Source organism: Saccopteryx bilineata, chromosome 1 (assembly GCF_036850765.1).
Source record: "Saccopteryx bilineata isolate mSacBil1 chromosome 1, mSacBil1_pri_phased_curated, whole genome shotgun sequence".
NCBI lineage: Eukaryota > Metazoa > Chordata > Mammalia > Chiroptera > Emballonuridae > Saccopteryx > Saccopteryx bilineata.
In genome coordinates, this window is record NC_089490.1 from 202543008 (window position 1) to 202557678 (window position 14671).

At 40.3% G+C, this 14671-nt stretch overlaps 1 protein-coding gene across 1 annotated transcript in view; it reads right to left on the reverse strand.

The window, feature by feature from the left end:
- AFG2A (AFG2 AAA ATPase homolog A) overlaps positions 1–14671 on the reverse strand; it is a 275456-nt gene that overhangs the window by 77643 nt on the left and 183142 nt on the right. The window lies entirely within an intron of this gene.

A 14671-nucleotide genomic window follows, 5' to 3' on the forward strand; every position in this document is an offset into this window, starting at 1 on the left:
AACCTATAGGCTGTTTTTGACAGCTCCCAGGGCTTTGCTTGAATTGTTGGATAAGATGTGCCTGGGCTGGCTTGTGAGAGTCTATGTTTAAAGCCTTTGAAGGTATTTTAACATATATTTACATTTACTGAAGTGCGTGTGTGCGTTCCTACTGCCAACGATTTTGCATACACTTATATACGTGTAAGTATTTGGCCCTACAGAACTCATTTTATTGCTCAAAAATGTAGAAAGACATGAAAGAGACCTTCCTTTCCAGCAACAGGGAGCGGAGCAATCTACCACTTAACAGAGATACTTCCTGTTTTTAAGCAGTCCGGGAGGCATGATCTCCAACCCAAATACTTAGCTTGGCAAGTTAGTGGTGTGTTGAATGATGCCTTTATAACCAGATTTATTCCACTTTAAGTATCAATATGAAAAGAGAGATGATTTGTTTTCTTCTCTCAACTATTTTAACTTTTATTTTTTGAAGGTTTGGTAAATAAAACAGGAGAGAGAGAAGAGAGGAAAGGGCACAGAAACCTTACAACCAGAACAGCTGGATGGCTGAGGCCAGCACAACTCTGACTGATGTGGCTGGGTCACCCCAAACTCCTCTGGGGGGAAGGGCAGTGATTTCTTTGTATGAAAGCAGGAAAAAAAATGGAACTATAGCCAAATATTACACATCTGTACAGAAGAGTCTGAAAACTGCAACAAGCGGACCACATTTTCTAAAGTATTAAAAATAATCTTTTCTAGAATCTATGTAAACACAATTAATTAAATAAAAAAATAAATTAAAAAAATAATCTTTTATGTGGGCTATGGGATTAATACTGCCTCAGGCATCCAAGTTAATGGGACTGTTGATATAAAAGTTCTCAAATAGGAAATTCTGCTTTAATGATTTTTTAGAAACATGAAATTTGTTTTTCATTGCTTAATATTGCTTCTTGAGCTCAGTTCAGTATATTTATTTCCTTTCTTTATTGTTGTTGTTTTTGTTTGTTTTGGTATAAAAGGGCAGATTTCTTGTAGAAATAGCAAAGTGCTGGCCTGGTCTTCACGATTTCAGGGTAAAAGGAAGAACTGACTTCTAGACTTGATAATACGTTGTTCTGCATCTTCCCTAACTTTATTCAAGACCAGGCAGTCTCCTGCTCCAGGAGGACCTCTGAACCCTGCCGCAGAGGGTAGGTGGGTTCTCTCTCCTCCACCCTGCTCTGGGGGTGCTCTGCCCCCTTTCCACCACTGTCTAAACATGCAGCTCCCTCTGCCCACGGACACGCCCCCTGCATGGCTAGGCTTGTCTCAGCGCAAGCTGGCTCTGGCTTCTTCACTGTCACTCTTCTCGGCTGTGTCCAATCTGCCCCTATCACACCATCAAAACGACTTGTGAAGATCACCACCGACCTTCAGATTGTTCAATAAGAAAAACAAACAGAAATAAAACCAAAACCTTTTTATGCCTGAATCTTGCCTACTTTCCTCAGGATTAAAAAGCTGACTTTGCTCTACAACACGTCTCCTGGCTTCTAACTGTCTCCGTGCTACCACCCATTTCTCTGGGTGCTCTGCCGTAGCCACTGTGCTGGCCAGTCTGCCTCCCCCTCCCCCAAACTTAAAGGGTCAAGTTCTTTCAAGCTTATGCTTGACCTTTTCCTCTTCTTTACCTTCCCTTTTCCGTCCCTTCCTTGACTTCATTCACCATCTGCAAATAAATGACTCCCCAAATCCACACAACAGGTCTACTTCTCCACCGAACTCCAGGTCCAAGTATCAGACTTCCTAACTGACATCTGATACCACTTAGGTATGTCCAAATAAATATCCAATATACTTCATCATTTTTTTCTCCAAACCTGTGATATTTCCAGGATTCATTATTCTCAGTAAATGGCTTTTACACCAACCAAGAAGCCTAGGAACTGTGCATTTTCTGTCTTATTTTCCACTTTCAAAACTGCCACATTCTGTAGATTCCAAGTAAAACACCTCCACCTATTTTGTTCCATGACCACTGCTCACCCCCCTTTTCATGGTTCTCCTTGTGTCCACTCTTGTCACCTCCCTCAGAGATCATTCATGCAGAATGCTTGAATGGTGAAATGACTTTTTAATGCAAACAGTGAATGCAGACCATGCTCCGCCCACATCCTGAATACCTTCAATTGCTTCCCCTTGTACTCAGAATCAAGAACACACTATATTCTCTACAACCTCGTCTTTTCAAACACTGAGCTTCTGAGTAGCACAACCTCCTGCACTCCACTCCCTCTTTCTCTGGCTGACAGTCTACTCATTCATTAAATTCATCCGAAAAATCAGTAACTCAGGGGAAGCCTCTTCTAATCTCCCAGAACAAGTGAGATAGTCCCCTCCTACATGTTTCCAGAGCACTCGGTGTTTACACACAGCACCAAATACCTGCAATTACTTTCTTAAATACTTAACATTATATTTAAAAATGCTATATATCAGATATTGTGCTGGCTCTTGTAACATCCATCATTTCGTTTCATCCTTGGACAATCCTGAGAGGCAGCTAGAATGGCCACATTTCCCTTCTCAGCTAGACTATAAGCTCCATGAGAACGGGGGGGGGGGGGGTGTACTTGTACTGTTTACTCTTCCATTTTAATATCCAGCCAGGAATATCTTCCATGCTCAATAAATCCCGTTGACTCACTGCCAGCAGTTTCAAATACACGAACCACAACAAATAACTTCCAATCAGCTTATCTAGTAAATCAAGGTTATATAAATGTTCTATTTCATACGGCTTACAGTGGGGGAAAAAGCGGCTTTATGTCAATCATATCTAATGTCAACTTCTTACTTTTCTATTTGCTAAGTGGGTAACATTTACTATCCAGGTCCTGTGGCTTCCCCAAGCCTCGCTTCCATTATTCTAAGATGTGGTCATTCTACTACCTCTCTGGGTTGTCCTAAGGATTAAATGAGATAATGTAGGTTATAAACATCAGCACAATCTCTGGTCCATTCTGTGTACGGAATAAATGGAAGCAATCCTTCTTTGGACCGGTTGGCGCCGTGCACTTGTTTGTTCAGCACTGTCATTCTACTGGGTCCTGCTCAGCATTGCTTCTGAAAGTAATCCAAGTACATATTGCAGTGTGTAGGTCTCTCTTTTCTCCCCCTCTACTTCTAAGGGTGTTCTTTTTTATCATCAGTTTTACACAATTTAATCATGGTTGGTCTTATGTCATTTTTTAATGTATATCCTGCTTTGGGTTTATTAACATATATATTTTTTCATCCTATTTGGAGATTTCTGTGGCCATAATTTTATGAAATAATTTTCTTTTCTCATAGTTCTCGTTTCTTTTTACGTATTGATGGCAGGACAGGGTCCCACAGGTGCAGGTGGCAGAAAGGCTCCACCCCCCCCACTTTTTCTTTCTGCATTTCCGTGTAGGTAGTTTTATTGCTATGTGGTATCTAAAGCTGCTGATAAGTCCAAACAGTGATATTCCAGCTCTATAATTTCCACTTGATTTATTTCATAGCTTTCATTTATCTATGAACTATGTTTTTCTTTAATCTTTAAATACACATATAGTAGCTGTTTTAAATTCTGCTACTTCTAGCATCCTTATGAGTTATGGTCTATTTCTATTAACTGCTTTTCCTTCTGATTATTCAGTTTTCTTATTAAACAGACATCAGGTAAGACTAAGAAGAAAGGCAATGGTCCTGGAAGTCTAAAGAGGGAGAACATGTGAGATAGTTGTCTAGGAGAGCGAGACAATAAATAAGAGTGGGAATAAATGAAATGGTCTTTTCCAGAAGGAACTGACAGAATAAAAAAACAACAACTGTGAGACACCTTCAAGGAGCTTCAATGAAATGTTTACTTTTTTTGAGGGGGAGGTTCTAGAATGACATAAAGCAGCTGCCTATAGGAAACTGAAGGGTGCTCTAATAGAAAGGATTAGAAGAAAGTGTGATCACTACACAGGAACGAAACTGCCATCAGAGCACTAGAGATCTATCCACATGGAGTATACAGGTGGCCCTTTCATATTTTTAATGATCAGTTTTTGTTTCCTGAAAGATGTTGGCCCGGACTACACCTCCAGCTCCACAAAATGCTTCAGGGCCTTTAACCTTTCCCTGGGCGCCAGTCCAAGGCAGGGAGCTGCTCCTGGTCTCCGCTGGAAGTTAGGGCCTCTCTCGTCCTGCTTTCAGACCTGGGAGGCGATCACCATCAGACCTGGGTGTCAGTTCAAGCTTGACTAGAAAGCTCAGCAACTTCCAAAGGACAGTCTGGGAGAGCCCAACAGAAACAGTAACAGAAATGTGGGTCCCTCGGCCTTCCTTCTCTCGGCCTGCACTCCCTCCATTCATGGACTTATCTGATACACTCCCCTTCTCCTGGCCACCACTCCAGGGTCCTGTGCTGAAAGAGTTGAAAAAACTTACTGAAAATGATCCTTCCTTATAAATCCTGCTTCCAACAATCTACATATGAAAAGCAACATTAAATAGTCTATAGGCATAATAAGTAAAAAGGCTGTATCTAAAATTTCAGGGCCTTCTTTTGCTGAGTATGGATCCTTAGTCACAGCAACAAGACTCAGCTGTGACTGTGAGGAGAGTCCCTTGACAGGACTACAAGAGTAACCCTGTCTCCAAGACTGACACCACAAAAAAAAAAAAAAAAAAGACTGACACCACGAGTGGTTGTCATACCAGTACCAGTACACATAACAGCAACCACATACCCGAATACTGGTGCTTAAGAACTTCTGGTGCCTGAAAACGACACCTTTCAGAGCAGAGAGAAACGTGTGCTAAACCCATCCAGAGCTTTCTAAGAGAATTTGAAATTTAAAATAACAGACATACAAGAAAGTGTTATATGTTAGAAAGAGCCATTCGTGACATAATTTTCTAACTTATTTTACCAGATCTATAGAAGTGAAGAAAAAATTCGTTATTCTATTGGCTCAGGAAATATGGCATTTCCTACAAAAATCATGACACAATTGAGATCAGAAAAAAGTAAGTAAAAGCGAGAAGCCCACCTGACCCAAGACCCTGTAGCTCTAAAACACGAACTCTCTGATCTGATTGTCCTGCAGCCTCGCCGGTCAGCGTCTACTCACACTGGCAATGAAGACAGGTACTTCAGGGGTCAGGACACTGAAGCTGTCCAGCAGAAAGACAGTGTGAGCCACACATACAATTGTTAGTTTTCCAGTAGCTACGTTTTAGAATATCTTTTAAAAGGTAAAATTACTTTTAACAATATATTCTATTTCATCTAACATATCCAAAGTATTATATTTAAATAACAATGTAAAATTATTAAAGAAATATTTTACATTTTGTTGCATAAAGCCTTTGAAATCTGGAATATTTATACTTCAGACTTCAAGTACATCTTGGTTTGGACAACCCCTCTTTCAAGTGATCAATAGCCACATGTGGCCAGTGGCTACCAAACTGGATAGAAAGAACTACAGTGGCACCTTGAGATACGAGTTTAATTCGTTCTGAAACCGAGCTTGTAAGTCAGTCAACTCGTACTGTATCCCCCAGTATATTACATACTAAATCATTACGGCAGTAGGTGACTACTAGGAACTTTATGAAACTCATTAACCAGTCTCATCAACTTTCTTCACAGGACAGACCACCTTTGTCTTGCAGAGACTTTTGTTTATCTTAACTGACAGTAGAATCTATCTTCTCATGTTGCCAAATGATGAGTTTCCATGAATCTCACTTTCTAGCCAACATCATGTGTATTTGAACTACAACATTAGCCCCATCAGATATCCAAGATGAGCAATTTTGTTAAATTAAAAAAATGTGTAAGTTCATTAAAAAACTAATTAGCTATAATCAACTGAAGAGTATTCAGCTTATTAACAATGGATCACTGCTAAAGCCCACTAGAAACTAGACTGAAAGTAGAGGTATGCTCCAAGTAAAACTTAAATACGTTGTGCAGTTATATGCCGGACTCAGTTTTAACTCTGTTTTAGATTTCAATTAGAGACATTCATCATTAGAGAAAGCAAAGGAACCTGAAGATCCTGTACACTCTCACCTGATAGAGGAGAACTATGTAACGGGACTGTATCATTCCTACGACACTGCGTCCCAAACTGTTGTCACAGACTTTACAGTACAGCATCAAGATTTTCAACTCATTTGAGTTAAATAGTTCAGAGATATGAATAAATATATACTATTAGAGCTTTACATTCATTTTAAGAAAAGGGCTAACATCTTTGTGTAAGGGATGGCTTTTAGAAGTATGTATGTATATATTTATATAAATATGTATTAATACACACACGACAAATACGTAAAATTATTCTTTAGCTGCTGAGATAATGTTATGTGCCTTATTTCTAATTTATTTTTACATATACATAAATTATAGGTACAGATATCCAGAAGAATTAGAATATGAAAATAAATTATGGAAGTTAATTTCATGTTTTGCACTGATTTGGCACACTAAGTACCAATATGGGGAATGGTGGTTCATTCATTTTTGTCACAGACTTTGGTATTTTTGGATGTCATGGATTTTGATATTTGGAGGTACTAATGCTCACAGCTGACCATTTCCTATTCTCTAGTTAGTCTAGTACATAGACATTAAAACACAAAAACAGCCCCCAATATTATGGATCCTTTAAATTCCCACTCAATTTAGGGTGACTTCATTTATTAATGCTAAAACTTTGTAAATTGCTGAAGCAAAAAAATATTCCCTTTTGAACTTCTGCAGTTGGAAGCAGCAGAATATAGAAAGTAGGCCCGTGTGTGTATCAAACTACTGTAAAGTAAAATCACCTGCATTAAAAGGTAAAATTAATTAGTAATTAGCCAACCAAGTAATATTTATCAGCCTGGCCCTGAATTTATCAAAAATAAGCAGTATCATCCAGGCCTGGAGGAGCTTCAAGAGTGAAGATGAAATGTAAACAGTTTTGATTCAAGATGAGACCTCTTAGAGAGATTGGAAAAGTTTGTTCTCGGTGAAAAAATCTGTACAACTAACTTTTCTAAATCAAATAATTATAACAAAAACCTCTCAACATTCCTAACTATATAAAGAAATGGGATTCACTTCAGCTCAGTAAAGCATAAGAATTTTCTTTTTCCTAGTGTTAGTTTCCTACTTTTATTATACCTGCACCCAATCCAGTACAAATAGCAAATGACTTTCTTCATTCTCCGGTTTCATATTTTCCATAAGATTCACTACTGTCTGTGACGACAGTGCTGCTGAGTAACAAGAAAAGTCCTCGGGGGAACCACTGAAGGAAACCCTAAACTAAAGCCCCCCAGTATGCCATCCTGGTCCCGCACTCCTGCTTTCTGAAAACGAAACAGTTTAAACAAACTTCCTCAAGTACTTGAATACATGTCCTTCTGACACACAGGACTTCAACTTTTATTACCCTGGGCAAAGGCAGTCTACTTCAGCTTAGATTTGATCCCCAGTCTGCGGGAGCTGCAGCTGACCTGTGAAAAGTTCCACCATTCCTTCTCAACAAGTTAAGTCTAATGGGCTCACTGCCCAGGACTAACTAGGTGGGGGGTAAGGAGAAAAACAACTTAAATGCTGAAGTCACATGCTGTAATCCAGGATAACTTGTAGGACTTACTTTTTTTTCTTTTTTTAATTCAGTGAGAGGAGGGGAGGCAGAGAGACACACTCCACATGTGCCTCAACTGGGATTCACCCGGCAAGCCCACTAGGGGGCGATGCTCTGCCCACCTGGGGCCCTTACTCTGTTGCTCAGCAACCAAACCATTCCTTTAGCACCTGAACCAGAGGCCATGGAGTCATCCTCAGTGCCCGAGGCCAATTCCCTTGAACCAATCGAAACAACTGAGCCATGGCTGCAGGAGGGGAAGAGAGAAAGAGAGAAAAAAGGGAAGAGGAGGTGTGGATAAGTAGATGGGCACTTCTCCTACATGTCCTGACCAGGAATCGAACCCATGACATCCATGCACCAGGGTGACGCTCTATTACTAAACCAATCCCCCAGAGCTGATTATACAGTAGTTCTAAAAAAAAAAGTAGTTATTTTAAAAAACAGCCAGGGAAAAGCATGCATGTGTCAAGGTAAAGACTCCGGCATGGGTGGGAAATTAGGACACATTGTCACTCACTATATCCTCCACACCGTTCACACCAGTACCGTTCACTTCAGTTAGCTGTCTGAAGTTTTTCCTTTTCATATATATTTTTTAAACTAACAGAACTTGTCCTTTATGTATACTTAAAAATAAACTGCTGAGTCCAAATGAATAGAAAGAGATGGTTTCCCTTCTCTGAAACTCACCAGGATAATGTTTAAAATATGAGTAAGTAAATGATGAATAAAACCAAACCATCTTAAAACTGCCACCTGATTTTGGACTTGGCCAACACTCCTCTGCATCTTGGTGCTGACTGACTTCTCTCCTGGCCTCTATCAGCAGCTTGGTTTGCTCTCGACCCTTCACCACTCTGACAGCATTACTCTTATTGAGAAAGTTGTGTTGTAAGGTACCAAAAAGCTGCAAGTTAATATTAATATTCTGGGAGAAATGAATATAGTTAATATTCATATTCTACTAACAATATGAAAATGGATTTGTAACATTCCTAAAAATTGTAAAAGCAGCTCTCCCAAAGTGCCAAGAGCCAGTTTGAACACATCACTGGCCCAACTTTAAATGCATCCAAATCAACACAAAGTGTTAGCTCAAACAGTTTTATTTATTTTATTTTTATTTTTTGTATTTTTCTGAAGTTGGAAACGGGGAGGCAGTCAGACAGACTCCCGCATGTGCCCAACAGGGATCCACCCGGCATGCCCACCAGGGGCGATGCTCTGCCCATCTGGGGCGTTGCTCTGTTGCAACCAGAGCCATTCTAGCACCTGAGGCAGAGGCCACAGAGCCATCCTCAGTGCCTGGGCCAACTTTGCTCCAATGGAGCCCTGGCTGCGGGAGGGGAAGAGAGAGAAAGAAAGGAAGGAGAGGGAGAGGGGTGGAGAAGCAGATGGGCGCTTCTCCTGTGTGCCCTGGCCGGGAATTGAACCCGGGACTCCACACCAGGCCGACGCTCTACCACTGAGCTAACTGGCCAGGGTCTCAAACAGTTTTAAGTAATGATTACTGTCTCATGTAAACATTCTTTCATATCCCATGAGACAGCCATGATCGCAGCACATGGCATAACTCACGTAAGGCGAGAAATAAGATTTTAGTTTCCCACCAGCAAAAGAACCTGCTAAGAGAATCAAGACAAGCTATAGACTGAGAAAAAATATTTAAAACTACATATCCAACAAAGAAGGATCCCAAAACACAACAGTAAAATAACAAACAATCCAATTAGAAAATGGGCAAAAGACATGAGTGAACATTTCACCAAAGTAATGATATGGATGACAAACGTATAAAAAAGTTCATCATCATTAACCACCAGAGAACATATGAAAATAAAAAGTATGAAGAGCTATCACTGCACACTTACCAGAACACCAGATGCTGGCACGGATATAGAGAAACCAGATTTCTCATACATCACTGGTAGAAATATGAAATGGTAGAGCCACACTGTAAAACAGTTTGGCATTTCAAAAAAAAACCAGAACTAAGTAGGAACATATCACAGGTAAGAGACAGATCAGTGCATACCTACCTGTGTGCTGTTGTCGTTGATATTGTGTACAAGGGCAGGCAAAGATAGGTTTAAGGTCCTATGCAAAAGTTTAGTCTTACATTATTTCTTAATTATTGTATTATTTATTTATATTATGTAAACCTACTTTTGCCTCTTATATGTTCTTGATTTTAATTTGAGATAAATACTGTCATATTATAAGCACTACATATAATACCTTATAAAAGCTTTTGAATAATATTCCCAGATTTGTAATCTTTTATCTGTTATCTTTCCTACAAATTGAAAGCTGCATATAGATCCACTAATTCTTAGTCAAGTGTATAAAAATGTCTACTTTGATGAAGTCCTAGTTTGTGTGATTATTTACCTAACCCAGACTTGGTTTTCTCCTGGAATGAGTTTTTCAAAACTATTTTAGCATATATACGTTGACTATTGTTATAAAGGAATGAAAACACGTTTAGATTCCTTTGTAGATCATAGAACTACTTTGTTAACTGTGTCCTTACAGCTCTCATTCTTTACTGCTATGTGGAACAAGACCTCAGTTTTTCTGTTTTTCAGATTTTAAAGTAAGAGGTATGTAGCAATTTACAAGTTATGATTATTCCAGAGATACACATAAGTCCCCAGGGCTTTATTGCACACTGACCCTAAATAAAATGAAGAAATAAAGCACTAGCTCCAGTGACTGTTCCTAAGGAAAGTCTGCATTGTCTGGGTTTGTTTTCTACCACCATCATTTCGTATGTTCCCAGGACTCTGAGAGGAGGTGCATTTATTTTCCCCACTCTTCTCTGACACCATCTTAGAAGCCCCGGGAACACCATGTTCATGGCGGCCCTTTGTGGTACTTGTCCATGCACACGGATGACACACTGACTAGACGGCCGAGGGCACCTGAGGGGCACAGGCACATGTCATCTGTTAACACATTTCTTTGGAGAGGAAGCGTGTGTCTGCCCTAGGCTGCCTAGTTGGGGCTGCCCACGTGCATATCAGAGCTTGGCCCTTGTTGTGTCCTTGAAGTTTGGAGTGGTTCCTTTCACTGTCTGTGCTGGGTCACCTGAAGGAGTGGGCCTGTGACTTCACTGAAAGAGGGAAGTGCCTGTCCGAGCTCGCTGCGTGCGGGCTGTGGAGGGGCTGCTCTCAGGCTCAGGAACGTGGACTGTTTAACCTCTCCAAGGCAAGGCAGCTGCAACAAGGTGGCGTTGCTTTCAAAAGGTAAATAAATCACGGGTTTTAAGTTTCAATATAAGAAAAATGATTCAACATCCTCATTATATGAACATCCTTGTATTTGAGGGAATGACTCAATGTTTTAAACATTTTATAAGCCAGTTAAGCACTAAGTTTACCCAAGACTTATCAATTTCCATGAATAATTCTAAATTTACACTCTAGCTTAGAGTATATCAAAAATTGAAAAATATGGAGATAAGAGTCCTTTTGGCTTAATTCTGTTAATTGGCTAATATCTAACAACAACCTTCATTGGCCAGATTCCACTCCAAAACCACAAAGGGTGTTTTATAGAACATACTTTGCTGAGCAAAAAATGAGAATTTCCATTTTAATTTCAGGTATTCTTATAACCTCCAAAACTATTGGCAGAGTTAATTCTGACTACCACTGAACCAACTGGACAAGGCCCACAGTTACAAATGTACTTTTAATTTAGGAAAAAGAAGACGTTCCAACAAAAATATCATTCATGCATGTCTCTTTAATATGTAAAATTTATGTGGTGTTATCTCTATTTTAGTCTCTTATATTACTGCTGTAACTCTGTCCACAAATTCAAAGTAATGATGTTATCAATGATTCTACAATTCACTCAGTCTCTGTGGGTTATCTAAATCCTATATGTTCAGTTTATATAAAACTCCTTTCGTATAAGAGAAACATTAACATTATTTTGTAGTAAAGTCTAGACAGCTCAGGGTTTCTGTCATGTGCCCCAAACATCTGAACTTCCCTTCTCTGGTCACTCAGTGTCACCACTATTACTTGTGCCTTGAATCCACAGTCCTAACTGATGTGGCCTCCCATCTGTGTCACATCAAACTACCACAAGCAGCCCCAGGATTCCAGGGACCCCCTCATCTCCAGAAGGCAAAACCACAAATATCAACACATTCCCTTACTTGCCTCTTAGCATCCTTCTCTCACTCTATTTTACAGCAAGTAACACAAAATACACGAAAAAGCGCATCAATTTTAACACATATCTGTCTCAGGTGAACGAAAGACCCAGTCCTAGGGTAGGGAGATATCTGGGCTTTCAATGGTCCTAGAGATGATTTTCAGTGTTGTATAAAGTCCTAGTTTCAACTACATGTGTCTGAGAAGCAAGAAACTCGGAAGCAGAGACAGAATATGTAAGAGCGTGGCAGGATCCTTTCACACTGGGCAGTGGGCTCAGTCAGGTTTGACGAGGAAGCAGAGACCCAAGGGAGACAGGGACACTCTAGTAAGACTGGTACGCACGTGCACAAGCACGTACATACATGCACGCTCACCTCAATACCAAACAAACTGGCACACAATGCAAAGGAGGCTCTGGGCCACTGTAGTCCGAATCCCTTCACCTTGGTTTCTATCATCCTCTTTTTTCTTTTGAGAGAGACAGGAAGAGAAAGAGATGAGAAGCATCAACTCCTAGTTGTATCACTTTAGTTGTTCACTGATTGCTTCTCATTTGTGCCTTGACCTCGTGGCTCAAACCAAGCCAGTAACCCCTTGTTCAAGCCAGCGACCATGAAATCATGTCTAGGATCCCACGCTCAAGCCAGCAACCCCATCGCACTCAAACTGGTGAGCCCGCACTCAAGCTTGCGACCTCGGCCTTTTGAACCTGGGTCCCCAGCATCCCAAGTTGATGCTCTATCCACTGTGCCACCACCAGTCAGGCAGAAAAGATATATTATCCTCTTCATGCACAGTTATGCTGGAGGCTTCAAGATCCCCGAGTTTCTATATTTTCATGTTCAACAGGACTTGTATTTCAGCATTCAAAAACTTACGTTACCGAGTTAGCACTTTACTTCTATCTGAGTTACCACCCAACCCGCTCTGTGCACGTCCATGAAGTATGTATGCTATAAAACAGAATCTCGAGGGAAACCAGTGAGCACAATTAGTGAGCCTAGTGGGGAATTTAATCGTTTTTACCTTTGAAATCTTATTTGACTTTATAATATCTATAACATCAAATGTCTGTAATTCTTTTAATCCAGGGACGTATTTAAGAATAAAAATGATTATTAGGGATAAGTAGGGAAAATATACAATTATAATAAACACCAATGGCTATTCATATTATTTGAGTTAACATTGTCTAAAATAAGAGAACCAACACCCTGTTTTGTATTGACTGGATTGGTGAGTTATAATATGTACTTTAAATGTACTTGATTACTTATAATGAACCTAGGTACGGTCAACATAAAGTGTGTAAATCCAGAGGTTTCAGCGAACTGTATCAAACGACTAATGTTGGCAATCAAGACTGTTGGTATCTTCGCTTACAGAGCTAATGAGAAATAGGAGGCGGACACTCGTTCTTTTAAAGTGAGTGTCACTGCAAATACTTATAACAGGGGTCCCCAAACTTTTTACACAGGGGGCCAGTTTACTGTCCCTCAGACCATTGGAGGGCCGGACTATAAAAAAAAAACTATGAACAAATCCCTATGCACACTGCACTTATTTTAAAGTAAAAAAACAAAACGGGAACAAATACAATATTTAAAATAAAGAAGAAGTAAATTTAAATCAACAAACTGACCAGTATTTCAATGGGAACTATGCTCCTCTCACTGACCACCAATGAAAGAGATGCCCCTTCCGGAAGTGCGGCAGGGGCCGGATAAATGGCCTCAAGGGGCTGCATGCGGCCCGTGGGCTGTAGTTTGGGGACCCCTGACTTATAAGATCATCTTCACTGAGACTAAAGAACAGCATTCTTGCCTAATTATCATTCATAAACTTTTCAACTCATTATTTAGTTCTTTATGTTCATAAGGGAGAACTCTGCATTGCCAGAAAAATTACTCCTACAACTCTAGAAATAGTAAAAATACTACAGGAAGAATCTTACTAACACTACACATTAGTGGTGGGAATGGAAATCACTGTGACATTGTTTCTAATACTGTGAATTGGTAATGAAGTTGGGAAATCTCGGAGGAATGCTTCTGACTCTTCCTTACCTGATCCCACACCTGGTTATACCTGACCAATACACAGCAACTGTCCAAGTTCCCTTTATGTGTGCACCATATGAAATGCTAAAGTTCATAAATACTGGTCTAATGTGGGAAAAAATTATGTGAGTGCGCATGTGAGAGAGAGAGAGAGAGAGAGAGAGAGAGAGAGAGAGAGAGTGTGTGTGTGTGTGTGTGTGTGTGTGTAAAATGCTCAGGAAAACTATGTCAAGTTGCTTAACATTGAACACTGCAATCACCTTCCACATGAGAGAGGCCTCGGGCTCTGAAGAGATGGAGGCTCTGGGGAGGGTGGGGAGGGGCGGTACCAGCACTTCCAGGTGCGAAGGGGAGCTGCTTTCTTTCCACGTCAGACTGGCTGCCGCCACCAATCCTGCCAGGAAGCATCACCAGAGCGCTGCTCACCTGTGATGACTGAGGCCACGCAGACAGCAGAACAAGAGGGAAACCATAACCCATGCCTGGGAGATCACCACCGAGAGAAACCTGCTATGTGGGCTTTGTTTTGCTTTATTTTTCTTTTCACAGGAGGATTAAGATTCTTATCTTAATAAAATATTCTGTTCAACTTGAATCTCCTACGTTTTGTAATTTAGCTTTGCAAACCAGAACTGTCTATGTGCATATACATCAACTCCTAACCCCTCTTGCTACATGTACTGTACTTGGAAACATTTGCTACTGAGATTCTTCCATCCAAAAGGATAACTGTTCATGAAACCTGACGTTTCTTAATGGAAGCTTTAAACAATTTATTTTAGTAGTAGCAAAAACACAAAAC